Source organism: Chlorocebus sabaeus, chromosome 24, assembly GCF_047675955.1.
Source record: "Chlorocebus sabaeus isolate Y175 chromosome 24, mChlSab1.0.hap1, whole genome shotgun sequence".
Taxonomy (NCBI): domain Eukaryota; kingdom Metazoa; phylum Chordata; class Mammalia; order Primates; family Cercopithecidae; genus Chlorocebus; species Chlorocebus sabaeus.
Window position 1 is genome coordinate 30,350,689 of NC_132927.1, and position 18,132 is coordinate 30,368,820.

Here is an 18,132-nt window from a genome sequence, read left to right on the forward strand (position 1 = left end):
GGAAGGAAGGAAGGAAGGAAGGAAGGAAGGAAGGAAGGAAGGAAGGAAGGAAGGAAGGAAAAAAAAAAAAAAAACACCAAGGAAAGGAAAAGGCAAGAAAGAAAGCTTTCCAGGTTCCACCTCTGGACACTAATCACCAGGTTTGAGATAAGACCTGGGAATCTGCACTGTTTGGTTTGGTTTGAGACTCCATGCAAGTCGGAACATAGAGTTCCAGAGCCTTCAGACAAATCTGAGATCAAAGCTGGAAGAAATTAACAAGACAAAGTATTAGAACCATCAGGTGACTGTGTTCTTCAGGGCACTGATTCCTTAGTTCACTTATTTTGAAGGCCCAGGGCCCCAAGTCAGGGTATTACTTGATTCATGATCCCACTTGCTTCCACAGTTGTTGGCCTGGGTGGTGCAGGAGCTCCCAGAGGAAGCCGTGGTAACAGGCTGCCTCTCGTGAGGACAAGGGTGTCACAACACTTTTCCAAGCTTCAGGCCAACGCCCCTCCCAAGCCACCAGATGTTGCAACTGGACTCATGCCTGCGAGAGTCCAGCATGGCTTAAACTGGGTTCTCAGGCTCCCCATTCATCTTATCGGGGTAGAGGAGACTGGAACATGGGATCCTGTTGAGGGTAAGGTGGGAGGGAAAGCAAGCGGATGAATGCTAACCTTGGCATGTGGGTTTCAAGTGGTTCATAGTAAAAACACAACAGCGCAAACAACAGCACTCTATATTTTCCCTTCAGCATGATTGCTTTAAGGCAAATTTTCTGCTGCATCTTCTCTTAGTTCTTTGTTTCTCTTCAATGGGGTGTATCTGAACCCCATCACTGAGGGTGACCTGAGGGTCTTTGTGACCCAGGAAGAATTTAGAGTTCTGGGGAATGTTTCTTCATACTCTCCAAAGCTTAGGTTTATAATCAAATAAACCCGATTCATTAGATCAGCCAGGTGCAAGACACCTGGGAAGTTGCTACTAGGTACATGCAACAACTGTCTGGCCTTTTCCATGACTCCTCTGTTTATTTCATCCCTCTGTTTGCCTCTCCACTTCAGGTGGAGCCTAATATCAGACATCTGGAGCAAGTTTAAAATGTACTGACGCAACTCAGATATACAAAATCACTGTACTTTATTTCTTGCTAACTTAGATAGCACACGACTTAGATCACAAGCCAAACTTCTGGAACTCTTAATCTTGTGAATCCAACTTATCCAAAGGGGGCCCAGGACTCTGCAAGGCTGTCCTCACCTTTACTGATCCATTACACAGGCATTGCTCTGTGGGTCTTCCACGGTCCTCCTACTAAACCCTGGGAATTAGGGCAATTATCGTCTCTGCCCTGGGACTCCTTCTGGGATTCAACCTCTGGAACCTGCAGTTTGCTGGTACCTCTTCTGAGGCACCCACTAGGTTCTCACCTCTGATTGTGTCTCCTCCGATCCTTTCTTCCTGGATGTTGGCTGAACTCACATTTCCTTTCAAGCTGGAAACCAGCCATCATTCCCAACCCTGCTGCTCGTGATAAAAGCTCTGTGCTCTCAGTCTACCAGGTTTTTGGCTTTTGATATTAAAAGTGAAGGGTTTGGAATTCAAAGTCCTTCTCTCTACGAAGGGCCTGGTTCTGCCCTGAAAGCTGTACTATTTGGGTATGAAATGCTGAACTGGTTGATTTTTTTTTTCAGCAGACAGTTATTGAGGGCCTGCTTTATTCCATTTATAGGATCAGACATGCAGTAATGAATTTAACAGGTCCTTGCCTCTTCGCACACTGTGTGGCCCACTGATCAGCAGCATTGGCATCATCTGGGAACTCACTAGAGAGACAGCATCTCAAACCCCACCCAAGACCTGCAGAACCAGAATCTGCGTTTTAACAAGAAGCCCAGGAAATTAACATTTGAGGAACACAGGTCTCCTGCCTTATTCACTAGCCCACAATATATACCCATATTTGACAGATATGGAAATGATGCCTAAAAATAGATGCGAACTCCACCTGGAAGCATCAGGTTATAATTGGAAATCCAAGGCTTTTCCACCAAATGCCCTTCCCCTACCCCCATCTTTTGGTCCAGAGGGCCCATACATTTCAGTCTCAGGCCTTAAGCAAAGCCAGGATCATCATTCTTATTCCATCCCTCTTCAGTTCTGTTCAACACAGGGTTGTGTGCACAGCAGGGAGCTCTGGATGGCCTTGCTGGAACCATCTGAGACCTGACACAGCATCTGAAAAGGAAGTGCTTTCCAAATCCTGTTTGAAATGTGCTTATTTATTTCTAATCCATAAACATTTTGGAGTGCTCACCACATGCAAAGTCTTGGGCTGGATGAATCAGAGAAAACAAAGTAGAATATAACAACCTCAGGACACACCCCAGGCTCACAGTCTGGTTGGGGAAACAGACACTATCAATATACAATTTGCGGTGGCTTTAATGGAGATTACATGGGGTTTTATTTACTTTACTATGGAGTAGACACTTAAACATTTATCCCTAAAGGTAACTATTAGATTAGTCAATCACACCAGACTTTTAATATAAACATTGAGAATCAATTTTGAGGTTAAATCAGGTAGAACCTGAATCTGTGATAAGAGGAGTACAACTTTCAGAAAAGAAAATTATTCAACTACATAATCAGACGTTAATGGAGAAAGCATATTACTAAACCTGGCGGTGGCGGCAGTGGTTTGTTATTGTTTCTGTTGTTCTTTGGGTTTGAAATGGAATATTCTGGCTAATCTAATGTTCTGGCAAACTAAGAGTTTCTGTATAGGAAGTGTGAAAACAAAGTCAGTAAGGTTGATTCCAAAAAGGACATTATGAAATCCATGTTCAGAACATTTCATTTATAGTGAATATACCATATTAGAAAACAATCATTCTTGGCCAAGTATGGTGGCTCATGTCTGTGATCCCAACACTTTGGGAGGCTGAGGTGAGAGGATCGCTTGAGCCCGGGAATTTGAGACCAGCCTGGGCAACATGGCAAGACCCTGTCTCTACAAAAAAATAATTTGAAAAATTAGCCAGATGGGGTGGTACATCCCTGTGGTCCTACCTACTCAGGAGGCTGATGTGGAAGGATCACTTGAGCCCAGGAGTTTGAGATTGTTGGGAGCCATGATAGTACCACTGCACTCCAGCCTGGGTGACAAAGCAAAACCCTGTCTCAAAAAAAGAAAACAATCATTCTTAATCCTGAAGCTAACCTGAGTATAATTCTCTTGTAATGCATTTCTCAAAGCATTTTGAAATATTACACTATGTCAGGATCATTTTGTAAATATTAAATATAACTAAAGAAATTCTATATTTAAAATATGATTTATCTTTCTAGTGACTCTGGAGTCCAGAAACTGATAGCTTACTATATCTAAATGCCACTTCACAATGAGAAGCTAATGTATTTGTTGACCAATAAGTGGACAAAATCCATAAAACAGACTATATTCCAATTGACAAATAATTCATTGATAACCTTTTTTTTTGAGACAGGATCTTACTCTGTTGCCAGACTGAAGTGTAGTGGCACAGTCATGGCTCACTGCAGCCTCATCCCCCGGGGATCCAGCGATCCTCCCACCTCTCAGTCTCCTGAATAGCTGGAAAGACAGGCATGCGCCACCACTCCCAGCAAATTTTCGTATTTTTTGTAGAGATGGGGTTTCATCATGATGCTTACGCTGGTCTTGAATTCCTGGACTCAAGCAATCTACCCACCTTGGCCTCCCAGAGTACTGGGATTATAGGCACGAGCCACCAAGCCTTCACTGACCATCTTTAATAAACTGTGTGAGCCATCAGTTGGTCCCTTTCCAGGTCTTTGGAAGGGGATCATGTGAATGAGGGGTCCTAACACATTAGCTTCATTAGCTTCAAAATGTCTATGCTTCTCTGCCCAAAAGGGATGCTTTGTCTAATTTGAATACACGCCACATAGGCTAACAGTGATCCTAGCTAATCTAAAAGAATATGAAATTTACTACTTATATGAGTATTTAAAAATTGGAGTTTATTATCCTTGCAATTCAATAATGTTAAATCTTGGTATTTCTTCTGTTAAAAATTTTTAAGCAAAAACCATATAAACCATCACTTTTTTAGCACCCTCTAAAACCAACTCAATTTTAGAATCAAAGGCAAAGCTCATATAGTAGGTAAGAACTTGGTATAGACATCTAGACATGTCTGATTTTTAATCGAAAAGAGTATTCATGGGTAAATGGGCAAGATGTATGGACTTTTAAAAATACATTTTAGCAAAAAAATGGGAAAGATAGGTGAATTAATGTTGGCAAAAGGTTGATAATTGTTGAAGCTGAGAATGGATACATAAAGGTGCATTATATTTTTGTCTTTTTTGTTTATATATAACAAAGTTGCTTTGAAAAAAATCCCAGTTCTTTTTTAAAAGTACCTTTTTGAAATATTTGTATCAAACTACACGTTGTAATAAGCTCAAAAAAGCAGATTTAGGGTTCAGAGGATGAAAATAATCTTGGTTCTTCACTTTACAATTTGAGGAAAGAATAAATCATTAATGATTTGATCTGTGCATTGTCCTTATTCACAATGTATATATTATCTAGCAGTAATACCCAATAGTATTATTATGAATGTTGTGCTATTTTGTTATTCTTATGTCCGCCAAGTTATATTAACTCGCAGTGTGCTTAATAACAAATATCTGATGAAGAATATATTTAAAGTTTAAATTTTTAATAAGTGTAAAATGAACTAGGAAAAATATAGAGATGCCTGGACATCTGTAGTGAAGTCTAAAGAAAATAAAACAGTGAGAGAGGTAGCCCTCTTCAAGATCTTCTTCTCCATCCTAAAACACCACTCTGCATTATTTATTCACTCAACGAATATTTATTGAATGAGTTCTATGTGGTGGCTTTAGCATAAAGGTAGACAAGACTAAAAAAGACCCTATTGTCTTAAGAGTCAAATCCTAGAAGAGGATTTTTTCTTCCAATGAAGATGAAATAACAGGGACCAACTTTGCACTCCCAACTTAAACAACTAGAAAACTGACAAAATACAGGAAACAATGGTTTTAGATACCAGACAACAAGAAGTGTTAAGACTGTGATCCCTGAGAATGGAGAAATAAACAAGGTGAGTCTTGCAATAAAGCAGCTTACTGCCTAAAGAGGGTTTTCATGTTGCAGGGCAGGATGGGGAAACAAACACAGCCTAGTGGTCTCACTGAGGTGGGGAGACAGAGACCGGAGTTATCAGGAGGCCAACACAGTTAAGGCAGAATGCCAGACAGAGAGCTCTAAAGATTGAGAGAGGGGTACCATAAAGTTTTCATTTACTACTACCCTCCTTATGCCTGAAAGAAAACTACTTGGGCCGGGCACGGTGGCTCAAGCCTGTAATCCCAGCACTTTGGGAGGCCGAGGCAGGTGGATCACGAGGTCACGAGATCGAGACCATCCTGGCTAACATGGTGAAACCCCGTCTCTACTAAAAATACAAAAAACTAGCCGGGCGTGGTGGCAGGCGCCTGTAGTCCCAGCTACTCGGAGGCTGAGGTGGGAGAATGGCGTGAACCTGGGAGGCAGAGCTTGCAGTGAGCCGAGATCGCCCCACTGCACTCCAGCCTGGGCGACACAGCAAGACTCCGTCTCAAAAAAAAAAAAAAAAAAAAAGAAAGAAAAAAAAAGAAAACTACTTGAGGGCAGAGAAAAGGAAAAGAAGAAGCAAATTTCTAGCATTCACACTGGGCTGAAAATAGTTCAGGTTCTCCCCATTCAGGTTAGAAAAAACTTCATAATACACAGGATATTGGAAACAATCCTCAGAGGATATTGCCTTAGTAGTGTGGTTAAATTAGCCCTAGACTAACTATTGCTCTAGACTCACACTGTTAAGGTTTAAAAGCAAGCCTCAGAAGTATCCAAGTGATTCCGAGTGACTTCACTATGTACTAGAACAAATCATAACATTATTCAAAGGAATGTAACAAAATCCAGCAACCAACAATGAAAAATTTCAATACTGAAGAATTCAGTTTGCATCATTCACTAAGAACACGTTATCCCCAAAGAATTTGTCACTCGATTTTCTCATTGCATTTAATGAGGTAGTAAGAATTGTAAAATGTGTCAACAAAGGTGGTCTGAAGACTTGTGAACCAATCTTTGATGAAAATGAAACCATTTATGACTTACTTACATAGAAAAGAAATTTATTGGGAATATTTCAAAGAATCCACAGAAAGTATGAAGAATCAGACTGAGAAAACAAGCAGGAAACAAAGAGATCTGGGCAATTAATCCTCAGGAACACCCGACAAGGACAGTTTTGCCATCATCATGGACATTACACACAACTCCTGACCCAGTCACCACTAGATACAGGGTGCTGTTGATGCCATTTAAATTAATTCTAAACTGTCACCTACCTCTTTGTGTAACTCTCCTTAGGTTCAAACCCCTGCTTGGAAGACCCTGTGTTCAAGCTTAGATTATGTGTCCATGCCTTAGCTGGCTAACTTCCATTTCCATTATAGGAGCAGGGAGCTAAAAGCTCACACAGTAGCAAACTACACAAATGCAGAAAGTAGGTTCAGATGATGAGAAACCAAAGGCAAATAACAATTCCTACTGCTTCACTCTTGTTACACAAATGTATAACAATATTTAATGTAATTCTGAAAGCATACTGGACTATACACAAGGTATTTACATCAGAAGAAGCTCATCAGAAACTACAACTCAGATGCTCATCAGAAACTGAAGATACTTTAACAAAGAGTAAAAATCTAAACTAGATAAATTAATTTCTTGTGTGTCTTAATGCCTGGGTGCTTACAAAGTTGACTTACTTAGCAGACATTTTCCAGTGTTAGATGCTTTCAAACACTACAAAGCACAGCTGAGTGTTTTACTTCATCTGCACCTGACTGATGTGCTGAAAGTAAAGTTTTAGAGCTGATTGAAGAAAGTTGGTTAGGAGGAATATCATCACGTATGTGTAATTAAAAATCAATGTTGGCCGGGCACAGTGGCTCAAGCCTGTAATCCCAGCACTTTGGGAGGCCGAGACGGGCGGATCACGAGGTCAGGAGATCCAGACCATCCTGGCTAACACGGTGAAACCCCGTCTCTACTAAAAAATACAAAAAACTAGCCGGGCAAGGTGGCGGGCGCCTGTAGTCCCAGCTACTCAGGAGGCTGAGGCAGGAGAATGGCGTGAACCCGGGAGGCGGAGCTTGCAGTGAGCTGAGATCCGGCCACTGCACCCCAGCCTGGGTAACAGAGCAAGACTCCGTCTCAAAAAAAAAAAAAAAAAAAAAAAAAAAAAAAAAAAAAAAAAATCAATGTTACTGGTAAGATAAATAAATAAATCTTTCTTCATGAAAAGCAGTGCTTTGAGAATTATTTTCCTGAAACCATAGATGAGAAAGACCAGTGATTCAAGAAGCTTGCAATTCATCAGATCACGCAGGAAACAACCCACAGCATTAAAATACATTCAGCAAAATTCCATACAAAAGTAGCAAAATAATATTCTGTGATGTTAACACTTTGGCAGCATTCTGTGCATTTCTCATACTTCATAAAGAAGTGAAAACATTTGAAGTTTGTACCCACTCATTCACGTAAGTGTGAGTTCTTGATATATTGTGATATCAAGAGAAAGGAGGAAAACCTGTGTATATTGAATCTGATAATCAGTGTTTACTTCCTTTTTGCAGCCCAAACTTCAAAATCATGATATTTCAGAACAAAGGATCTTATCTATTAACTATAAAATAGAAAAGCCTTTCCCAAAGATATTTAAGACATTGTTTGATATTATAGCATATACACATGTACTATGGAGAAAAATGCAAATAATTTTCTACTTGTGATGAGCCCCAGAGGTTCACTTCTCCAGCAGTTAGGAATACAACAGTGCAGAATGCACTTAGAAGCATTACTCGATGTAACCATGAGAGAATTTGATCAGTTGGAAAGTACGGCTGCCATGTAACTAAAAATGCTAGACTAGCGGGAGATCAAGAGTCAGACTGAACAGAGTTAGCCACATGTGAAGAATGAAGTGAACTTTCAGGCAGAGTTTAGAAGAAAAGACTTTTTCTACATCTTAGTTGACATTTTGACTGAAACAGACCTGCCCCAATGCCCACCTCACTTTGGAGGTAGGATAACAGGGGTTGATGCAGTTTTGTGACTTGGGTATAGCCCTGAGTTGGAAATGGTTGTCCTCATTCTGTGTGATCTTGGGCAAGTCACTTACTCTTCCTAGGTACCAAGGTGTCAGTCCCCTTCACTTTGTAAAATCAGGGCTTTAGAATCTATGATCACCAAGATTCCTCCTTGCTCCAAATGCTAAGGCCCCATGGTGTGTCTCTTTCCGAAACTTTTCCCTTGCTTGTCTGATGTGTGATGGATGATCGTTAACACTAGCTGTAAACCTGACCCTTCATTTCCACTCTGAGTTTAAAAAATGAGACACTGATACATCTCATTCGCATGTCTTCCCACCCACCGAGACTGTAAGCTCCTCCACAGTTAGCATTGTGTTGGTCACCCGGTTTTGAATAAATATTAAATTGTTTAAATGAGAGAAATATCTTGAATCAGTGAGTACTTTTAAACAAACCTTGCCTCTTGATCAGCCATCTTTTTACATATTTCTAATGTTAAAAATCTAGAACTGTGCTGTGCACAAAAATATGTGAGCCACATATGTCATTTTAAAATTTTTGTAGACACACTTTAAAGAGTAAAGTGGTCAAATTAATTTCAATATATTTTGTTTAATCCAATGTATCCAAAATATTATCATTTCAACATGGAAGCAATATAAAATTATTAATGAGATATTTTACATTTTTACACTACATCTTTGGAATTGAGTATGCATTTTATAATTATAGTACATTTAGGTTTGGGTTAGCCATAGCTCAGTGTTCAATGACCGCAAGTAGCTAGTGGCTACTGTATTGGACAGTGCACATCTAGATACGAGTGTAAGAAGGTGTAAGTAAAATGCATGATGAAAGGTGAATGTTATCTCTGATATTTCACAATTTTTAAAAATTGGGTTTAAAAGCCAAGTTTAAGGTGAAAGATCAAATGTTCAAGGTCATGTGTTAATAGCTATGACCTAAAGAAACAACTGCAGAGGTCAGAAGTGGTGCCTGACGTTGTGTACTGATCATGTGCAAAGTGCCTCAGTACCCGTGGTGTGGTAGGAGATCCACAACATGAAGGCTGTGCCCCAGTTTGGATAGATTAGCTTCTCAGGCAGTGCCACGTCATAAGCCTAACCATCACTATCAGCCATATTTCTAAAGTACCTACAGATCCACATGTTACATTAGTGTTGGCATTTTTGAGGGACCTGCTGATTATCTGAAAGGTAATTAAGACATCAGTTAGCTGGTTGGAGGTGGTGGCTCATGCCTGTAATCCCAGCACTTTGAGGGGCCGAGGCAGATGGATCACTGAGATCAGGAGTTCCAGACAAGCCTGGCCAACATGGTAGAACATAGAGCCTAGCCAACATAGAGAAACCCCACCTCTATTAAAAATACAAAAAGTAGCCCAACGTGGTTCACACAGGCATGCACCTGTAATCCCAGCTACTCAGGAGGCTGAGGCAGGAGAATAGCTTGAACCCAGGAGGCAGAGGTTGCAGTGAACCGAAATAGTGCCACTGCACTCCAGTCTGGGTGGCAGAGTGAGACTCCATTTCTAAATAAATAAATAAATAAATAAATATAAAAAAGACAACAAGTAGCTGAAAAGTTTTGAGACTCAGAATACACAATTAGTTTTTAAATCTTCCCAGCTGTCACCAAATACTATCTCCACATATCAAGTGTAGGTTGTGTCTTACTCTCATGACCCTCTTTCTCTTCAAACTTGCCTTCAATGATCAGTTTAACTTTATCTATATAAATATTTGCACTGGGAGGTCAGGCAGGGTCTTCTCAGAACTATATACCTCCCAAGTGAAGGTTCTTTATTTTTTGCCCCAAATAGACTACAGGTCAGCAGCTCCATGTGACCTTTACAACAAGTCTGTGCTCCCTTCTCTAGGCCTGTTTCTTTCCCATCATTCTTTCCGGAATTCAATCTCTGAAGGACTGTTGGTAAAATATGGAGGTAGTTCTGGAAATTGACAACACTGGAAGTGGGGGACTGTGATGGAAACAATCTGAAAGAGGGGCAAAGTGGGAACAACTCACAGCACTTTGCTACTATAGAGAGGTCAAAATGTGGGCTACAAATCAAATTTGTCCTTGGCTGGATCCATAATTATAAGATACCTGAGCCCAAGGGTTTTAGAGCATCTGTCTGCCATTTGAGCCCAGAACAAGCTGCCTGGATATGAAGACTGGTCCTCCAATTAGCTACAATTGAGCTTGGGATGAGAGCTGTGCTATCCTTTTTCCTCTCCTCAATTTTGTTATTCTAGCAGCTGTCATCACCATTCACTTCCACTCACAGACTGTACATAGTAAAGGAGCTCCATTCAAGTTTTGTATCCAGATTAACTTTGCAGCCCAGCTAATGTGAATTTATGGGAACCAATGGTAAATATAAATGCTAGCTGCATTCCCGCTCACCGTGGGCTGTTAGTAGATATTTACATTTAGAAGTTTAACACATCCTGGCTTTAATCCAATATTCTCTAACATTCTCTAAACAGCCCCAGTTTTCTAAACCCTATGGTTAGCATGTATAAAGAGAGGACCAAAGGGGGGAAACATTAGGAAGCAGCTATAAATATAAACCACCTTTTAAGATTTACACAGAGATTTTGTTAGTAAATTTAGAGAGCTGTGTATGCTAGAGCTAAATTTTTACCCATACACTTAGAAACTAACAGAAGCACGCAGGGAAATCATCTGTTGTGTTAACTTCCTCCCACCCCCTACTCTTTCTGACTTTTGAATTAGAAAGAAAAGGAATCCAACCAAGAATCAAATGCGGTTACAACTGCATTCGTTTTTGGAATTAACCACTAGTGAAATACACATAGAAAGTAAGAACAAAAACTAAACCTCCCTGGCCATATTAGTGTTCTAGCTTTTTCCCCAAATGAGCTTAAATGATTAAGTAACGGCAGTTTAGTCATCAATATTTACATTATGCAAAATACTTCCTCTTCAAGATTGTTTTGGCTATTCAAGGGCCTGTGCTTTTCTCTATATATTTTATTATCAATGTATCAATTTTTACAAAAAAAAAAATTCTCTTGGAACTTTGGGCTTACATTGACTCTTTACATCAATTTGGGGAGCACCTACTTTTGAGCACCATCAGACTCATGACCCATGAACATGTATGTCTCTCCATTTATTTAGATCTTCTTTAATTTCTTTCAGCCATGGTTTGTAGTTTTCTCAGCAGAAGTCCCTGCATGCTTTTTTATTAAATATATTCCTAAGTATGTTGTGATTTTTGAGTTGTGGTAAATGGAATTTTTTGAAGTTTCACTATCCAAGTGTTTGCTGAGAAAAAGAAATCAATACCCTGAACCCTTTTACAACCCTTTTGCTGGGCACCCTTTCTGCCACGGCCTTCTTTGCCCCCCTAATTAGCACGAGGGTCAATTTCTGCCTATCCCTTCAGCCCTGTTTCTCTACTTCATCTGTAGCTAAATCAAATCCCTCCTAGGTCCAAAATTTTGCTGATCCAATCTCCTCCTCTCAGTCTGCTGCCGGCTGCTTGGGTTTTTGTTGTGTTTTATTTTTGTTTGGTGGGAGGGCATGCACAGGCATCCTCAGGTCAGATGAGAAAGACTCAAAAATCACTGCTGTAAGGAAACAGCATGTTCATGTAAACATATTCCACTGCCTTTAATGGATGCATGCTAGAAGTATCTGGTCAAATTAGAAATGCCCTCATTAGTGGTGCATTTTGTGGAAAGAGCTCATTTCACATCACATGTGTGCCTTTAAATATCCCTTTGTTGCCTCTCTTTGGAAATGATGATGAGATCATGCATTTGGGTACGAGTCACTCCCCAGGTAGAATAGAGCAAAATATGAAAGATAAAATAGGATTCTCAGGGTCTTGAGTTTACATTTCTACAGCTGAAGTAAGGTTTTTTCATTTTCTTCCTGGCCAATAATTTTTCTCCCAGGTCCAAATAAGAGTCAACTGAGAAGCAAGGTCAAAGCTCCTAGTTAATAGTATTGTCATTTTACACGCACTTGTTCATAGACCTATACTTCACTCACCGAGCACTGGTGAAGGAAGAACCCACCTTCCTGCTCCCCACACTGATGACATACACTCACACACACACTCACACACTCTCACACTGGAACGTTCACACATACACACTTCCACACTCACATATTTCACACACTCACACTGACATACTCTCACACACTTGCACATGTTCACACTCACACACGTATTTCATATTCCCACACTCACATATATTCACACTCACACACTGTTGCACACACACATACTGACACAAACTCACACTTATGCATATGCACATACATAATGCACTTTCACACTCACACATACACACTCACATACTTTCACACACTCTCACACTCATGCTCGCACACATACACTCTCCCACTCTCTAACAGCCCGTGGTGAGTGGGAGTGCAGCTAGCATTTATATTTACCATTGGTTCTCATAAGTTCACATTAGAGAAGGAGGGAGAAAGAGGCAGAGATACAAACTATCTCACACTCACATATTGACTGACACACTCTTACACTGACACACACTCATGTCTATACACACTCACAGTCTCACACATGAAACAGGACAGAAACAAGTAGCTTTCTGGACTCCTGATATTTCCAGTTGTCACCAAGGCCAAAGCTGTCCAAGAAACTACTCTGGTTGGGGCAGCTGCTTAAAGTTTTGACCCCTTTGGGAACACCCCCTCTACTATCTCAGTACTCGAGGCTCTCTGCCTTGACAGCTAGTTTTCATTCAGTATCACAGAGAATCCTCTTTTGGGAACTGGTTCAATTCCCAACTTTTGTTTGACATTTGTAGCTAATGCTTACTTCTACCATCATCTTTGTGACCTAGACAGGTGAAATTATCCCATAAACAGGAGAGCTAGCATTTATGTAGCACTCCCACTGTGCACTCCCCTAGATTCTTTTATAAAACCTATTTAATCCTCACAGCAGCATCATGAAATAGCACCATTAAAATCCTTATTTTTCCAGGTGCAGTGGTTCATACCTGTCATTCCAATACTTTGGGAGGCCAAGGCAGGCAGATCATATGAGGCCAGGAGTTCAAGACCAGACTGGCCAACATGGAGAAACCCTGTCTCTACTAAAAATACAAAAATTAACCAGGTGTGGTGGTGCCGCCTGTAGTCCCAGCTACTTGGGAGGCTGAGGTATGAGAACCACTTGAATCCAGGAGGCAGAGGTTGCAGTGAGCTGAGATTATAGCACTGCACTCCAACTGGGAGACAGAGTGAGAAACTGTCTCAAAAAAAATTATTACTTTATACACATGAAAATTGAGGCACAGAGAAATTAAGGAACTTACCCAACATTCCACAGCTGAAACATGGTACAACAGGGATTCAAATCCAAGTTATCTGGCTCCAGAGTATTCATTCCTAAATGCTATTATGACACTGCTTCTCTCTGCAAATAAAAAAGATACTGCAAAGTTAATCTAAATAACTTTCTATCTTATAATTGTCACACTTGACAATTTATATTCATAAGCAATATTATCACAGATACTTGGCACTAGATGTAGAACCACTAGAAATATTTTGACCATGAGGAGTTTGAGTGAGATTTACCTTCAGACCTCTCTGTGCATGCCCAGAGTCTAAATAGAAAGAGAAAGAGGGTAGGGAGAAGAAAGGAGAAAGACAGAGGCAGAGACATAGAGTAATGGCCTAGAGACACAGACAGAGAATTGAGAGAAGCAGATCAGTCAGAGGCCAGAGAGGACAGCAGCTAGAACAATCAAGGAGATACCCAAAGGGAATTTGATACAAACATGAAAGAAAAAAAAAAAAAAAAAAAAGCCTGTTACACACACAAGCACATCTAATAGGGAGAGTGTGTTAGTTCATTATCACGCTGCTATGAAGAAATACCCGAGACTGTGTAATTTATGAAGGAAAGAGGTTTAATTGACTCACAGTTCCACAAGGCTGGGGAGGCCTCAGGACACTTACAATCATGGCAAAAGGGGAAGCAAACACGTCCTTCTTCACATGGTGGCAGGAGAGAGAAGTGCAGCACAAAGAGGGGAAAACCCCTTATAAAACTATCAGATCTCATGAGAACTAATTCACTGGCACAAGAACAGCATGAGGGAACCGCCCTCATAATCTAGTCACCTCCCACGAGGTCCCTCCCACAACATGTGGAGATTATGGGAAATTCAAGAGGAGATTTGGGTGGGGGCACAGCCAAACCATATCAGAGAGCTTCCAGAATGTGAGACTAGACCAGGTGCAGAGGCTCACACCTCTGATCCCAGTGCACTTTGGGAGGCTGAGGCAAGAGGATGGCTTGAGCCCAGGAGTTCAAGATCAGACTGGGCAACATAGGGAGACCCCATCTTCACATACACGCACACACACACACACACACACAAAATACAAAATTAGTCAAGCATGGTGAGCACCACTGTGGTCCCTGCTACTCAGGAGGCTGAAGTGGAAGGATTGAGCCCAGGAGGTCAAGGCTACAGTGAGCCAAAACTGCACCATTGCACTCTAGCCTGGATAACAAAGCAAGACGGTGTTTCAAAACAAAATTAAAAATTAAAAAAAAAAGAATGCTCTATTTGAACCTGAGGTCAAAGGAAGAATAATGAAGGAACTGTACATGTGAAAGGGAACCAAAAATGATAATAGATCTGGGAACAAATACAGACATACTAATTATTAGAAGACTGTCTAAGTAAGGGACTGGTACCTCCTATGTTGAAAATAAACCTCTTGGAAATATGTGACTTGCCTTCCTGCATTCATTCAGCTCTTACCTGGCAAATGCCCACTCACATAGTAGCCAACTCTAGACTGAAACCAGCAATTGAATGGCATCATATATGCATCCCCAAGGGGAAAAGGCTGCCTTTGCAGGGCCTGGCCCCAGGAGCACACCCTTGAGGCCTCAGGTATAGTGCAGCAAACAGAAATCTGTTTCTTGGGGTAAGTTTGTAGATTCTTGAACATTAAGATAATACATACATGTTTAAAGAATGACAAAAATAACTTTAGGTCATTTTGGAAAATCTGTAGACATATTATATAGAAAGCAAAGTCTGGCATGAAATGGACAACAATGTTGTTGCCAAAACTGGATCAGGTTACCATAATATTTTTTTCCTTCATTCCACTTTTCTATCTTTTCCACATATTCAAAAGTGAGCATATATTAATTTTTCTCTTATTTTGATTTTGCAAATATTTATTTTATTATGGAAAATGGCAAGGTACATGTGGGAAAAAATAAAAATTGAAATTATGCAATGACCTACCACTCAAGAGGTATTTACGAAGATTGTGGTATACTTTTTTCTATATACTTTTTTTTTTTTTAAGGAAAGGGTTTTGCTCTGTTGACCCGCCCCTTGCCCCCTCTGAGTAGCTAGGACGACAGATGCATGCCACTACGTCCAACTAATTTTTGTATTTTTTTGTAGAGAAGGGGTTTCATTATGTTCAAACTCCTCAGCTGGCCTGCTTGATCCGATGCTTGTTAGCCTTGACATTCACCATGAATACAAGTTTGTTGCCATCTTCTATCTTCTTCACAGACAACTTAGTAGTCAGGGGAGCTTGATGATGGCTGAGCGGTGAAGCTCCTCAGGGCACTCTTCCGTGGAAACAGGCTGCCCCGGGAGCCACAGCATCTCAGGCAGCTGGAAAGTGAGTGACGTGTAGATGTGTGTGTGTGTGTGCGCGCGTGTGTGTGTGTGTAGCTGTAGACACCTCAGCCTTGCCTCCTTGGCCTTCACAGTCCTTGCTTTAGCCCTGCTATCTTAGTGAAAAGCCAGTTTGGCAGTTTCTTTTTTAAAAAGAAAATGCAATTACCAAAACTCAGCAATCACATTTGGGGGCAATGTATCCCAGAGAAATGAAAATTTATGGTCACATAAAAACCTGAATTACTTCAAGGAATGTTATTTAACAAACAGTTTTTGCTCACGTAATTGATTATATTCTTGATGGATACACAAATTAAATCTTGATACAATATCTCCAATGGGTCCTCCAAAATTGAATCTCTTTTCATGGCCCAGAATGAGGGAAAGTCATTCTGGCCATTCTCTTTTGCAGAGAAGGTCATTCTCTTTTGTATATGAGGAGCATCTCTCAACTGCAAGGTGCAGCTCAGGTATCTGTCTATGTATAGATATGACTTTCAAAGTCTAGATAGGATTGTCTCGAACATACCATCCACATTTTGTGGAAAAATCCCTTTTCTTTTCTCCTGTCTTAATCTGTTTGTGCTGTAAACAAAACAAAATACCAGAGACTGGATAATTTATAAATAGCAGGAGTTTATTTCTCACCGTTTCAGAGGCTGGGAAGTCCAAGATCAAGGTGCTGGCAGGCTTGGTGTCTAGGGAAGGATCACTCCTTATAGATGGCACCACCTAGGTGTCCTCACATGGTAAAAAGGAAGGAAGGGCAAACAGGGACCTAATTGGTCCCTGCCAGACCTTTAGTAAGGTCACTAGTCCCACTCATGGAGGCTCTATACCCATGACTTAATTTTTCCTAAAGGCCCCACCTCTTGACACTGCTGCATTGAGGATTAAATTTCACATGAATTTTGAAGGGAACACAAACATTCAAACCACAGCACCCCTCACCTATAGATTTCTACAACTTTCAGATTATTGCAGCAAGTGGTTCCATCTACAAATCACTTAGCTACCTTATGTGTGCTGTCTCTCTTCCATAACACATCAACCCAGGATTTCCAATAAAAGAATAATAACTTAAAACAACAACAACAAAACTCACTTACATAAAGCATGTGTATAAGCAGGTTGTACTCGAGTTTTGGTGGAATAAAGATGATTTAATTTGCAGATTTGCAAATAACATGAGATTAAAAGTTAGCCACCCCTGCCCCTAAAATCCTCTTGTCCACCACCATTTTTCATGGCCAGATCACCCCACACAGCACACCAGGGAAATAAGCACGAAGATCAGAAATATTGAGTAAAGTCCACATTATCAGATTTTTTCTCCTATGGATTTTGAGGACGTATGTAAGAACTATTTACCTAACCCAATATCACAAAAACCTTTCCTTTACCTGCCTCTTATCCTTTTCCATTGTTCTAGATCTGTCCTCCACCATTGCCCCCTCCCCATCAAATTACTCTAATTAAAATGACCTAAGTAGTAGGATAGAACTAGCTTCATTGTCTTATTTTTATGTACCAAATCTTCTTGTTCTAATTATGAACCCTCCTTCAGAACAGGATTGCAGATGCCAATTAGAGTACCTCAACTCCTTAGTTAAGAGGGAGACACTACCTGTGATTCCTTGCAACAATGGTTTGGTTCTATCAAGTGACATAAATTTTATCCTTATTTATATTTCCGTTTAATCCCACGGTCATAGTTTTCCAAATAGCGATACATGATTGAGAAAGTACACTATAGTCCTAAGATGCTAACCGCAAAAAGAAACCTGAGGTTTTTTTTTTTTTAAATTGCAATCAATTTTTGTACCTTTGTAAGTTAAAAAGAGGTTGCTTTTGTGTTCTGGTCTTTTTTCACTCTCTCCTCTCTTTTTTGATTAATATAAGGTAAGATTTGAAAAAAGCTTCTTAAAATGCTAAGGAGGAAGTCGAATTTGACTGATGGAAATAGGAAAGAAGGGGTGTGGGGAAGGAGGAGAGAGAGACAGACAGAGAGAGAAAGAGAATGAATTACAGTGAAAGCCCATAAGACAGGCCTATTATCAGACTTAATATTTGCACAGAGATTATTCTTTTTTCAACAGTAACACATTTAAAGGGTCATTTTCTTCAAAGGGCTACAGGCCAAATTTCTGTGGGCTGTTCAAACCAAGAATTAGAGTAATTAAACTCATAACTACTGCCACCTATAACAATCAAAATGTCATGGCAACTAATGATTCTCCAACTGAAAGTCAGA